Consider the following 2471-nt stretch of genomic DNA (forward strand, 5'->3'; position numbering starts at 1 on the left):
TCCAGAAACAAGGGCATACTAAATCCACTAGCACAATGATGTTCATTGCAGCACTATTCACCATAGCAAAGATATGAACCAACCCAGATGTCCCTTAGTTGATGAGTGGATCAACAAGATGTGGTATTTATACACAATGGAATTCTATGCTGCTGTCAGAAAGAACGACATCGCCCCATTTGTAAGGAAATGGAAAGACTTAGAAAAAATCATATTAAGTGAAGTAAGCCAGACTCAAAGGAACATAGGCCCAATATTCTCCCTCATTTGTCATAATCAGTAGCAACCTTGGGCTCTCCTAGCAGAGATTTACAATAGAACAAAATCTAGAGACATTAGGCCAAACAGTACGACACTAAATGTAAGGACCTCCAGGATAAGGAAACAAAAGCCATATAATGAGTGACTGTTGTCCTTAATGTACTATGTTACCACTCATCTCTTTTGCCATCCCTTGGTTATCTCATATTGTTACAATTTTTCACCTTGTTATCTGATATATTTTATATGTGCTTAATTGGTTATTTGAAATTGGATAGGGAAGGGGGGAAATCAAGGTAAGCAGGGGGAAGGGTGGGAGGGAAATGGGGACCATGTCATGAGAAAGGGTATCAATGTTTGTGAAGTTATGCACCTTCTATCCGGTGAATATAATGTAACCCTTCTACTAATCACAATAAAAAAATTATTTAAAAAAAAAAAGAGTAGCTTCAGCTGAGCCAGCTGAAACCAGTTGAATGTAAGATGTCTGCCAGAGCAGCCACCAGTAATCTCTAACTTCATTATGATCTGATTTCCATACTAAGTGACATATCTACCAGCCTCCATGACAGGAAATTACTGCACTGGACCATAAAAGTTGTAAAAAGAGATGGTGTTCGCATTCCTGGAAATCTCTATTTCAGGAAAAGACATGACTGTATCTCTCCCTTATTAGCCTAGCCCAGCCCCTGGTTTCTTTTACCCTTTATCTAGTACTGCCCTGTCCCTAACAGGTTGAAAAAATGATTTGTGAGAGAATGAGAATCCCCACGTCTCCATTCTGTAACCATTGAATAAAGGCTGGTTGCCGCCAGAGCATGGAGTTGGGGTCCAGGGCCTGGCCCTAACCACTCAGCAGCTGAGGGAACTTTGGCCCATCCGTCTTCCCCAAGAGACTTGGTTTCCTTATATATACCAAGGAAAGGTGGGGGGCAATAGGTAGTGTGAAACTAAATGGTCTCAGAGAAGCCTCTGCCCTCTGTGCTGGCCCCACTCACACCCTGATCCAGAGTCTGGAACCTGAGCCTTGAAGGGGAGGAGACCCAATTGTAAAGTTCAGAGCCTGTTGAAAGCCCAGTTCCTGCCACCCTAGTCCTTTCTGAACCCACCTCTAGAACCTCTGTCCCCCTTCTGCTGCCATCTGGGAGCCCTAGAACCTCACACCAGACCCAGACACTATCTCCCTTCTTCTCTCAGAGCCTAGTGCCAAGATGCCTATTGCAAAGATGGCAGGAAGCAAATTGACTGATGTGTGGAACACTGCTCCATTATCTCCTCCTGGCCCTGTGCTCTTAAAAGCATCTCCTTGTCCACCCTCACATATTGGGTCTGGGCCAAGTAGGCAGCTGCCACCCTCTGCCAGCAGATTGCCTGAGGCTGCCACCCACCTCGCTTAGAACCAAACCTCCTGTCCGGCTGGAGCTCTACATTTCAGAACTCACAGGTGCCCACTTGCAGGCTCCCTCTCTAAAACACTCCACACAAAAGGGGCTTTTATCTGGTTCAAAAACATGCTTTAAAAGCTTTAAAAGTCTTTGCAGTGGTTTCCTATGTTCTGATCTCTTTCAGATGATAATAGTTTTAATTATAACAATCATTACAGCATAATACCTTCAATTTAGGCAATCAGCTCCATTCAGAATATTCAAATAGAGGAGGGTGAGTTTGAGAAGGGAAGCTTTCTCTGCACTTGTTCCAGCAAGAAGTCCCTGGGCCTGGCAGGTGCCAGCTGTTGCCTGGAGTTAGAAGGCCACTGTGGGTAGAAGTGTCTAAACCTCGTACAAGTAGGTGTGGGGGAACTCCCAGGAATTCCAGAACAGGAATCCCCATGCCTCCACCGAGGGCCCTGAGACTTGCTGCAGCTCCCCTACTCATTACCTGCCTACAGAAGGTTCAGATTTCTTCAGGTCTATCTAGTCCAGCTATAGACTTACCTTGCACAAAATCCTTGTATATGTCATTTGCTGCCAAACCAGCCATCCATTCTCCCCATATACATGACACAATTACCACCACCAATGGGCACTGCACCATGCTGGTAGAATGACCAGTTGCCCAAGATAGCTTGGAGCTTCATTTTTAGTCCTATATCTCAGCAGTCCTTCAGTGAACCAGGATGTTTGGTCAGCTGACATACTGGGCACTGGATATACAGCAGCAAGCCAGGCTCATTACCCAAGATGACCAAGCTCTTGGACTAGAGGATAGTA

This window comes from Megascapheus bottae, chromosome 29, assembly GCF_031878675.1.
Source record: "Megascapheus bottae isolate mThoBot1 chromosome 29, mThoBot2.hap1, whole genome shotgun sequence".
NCBI classification, from domain to species: Eukaryota; Metazoa; Chordata; class Mammalia; order Rodentia; family Geomyidae; genus Megascapheus; species Megascapheus bottae.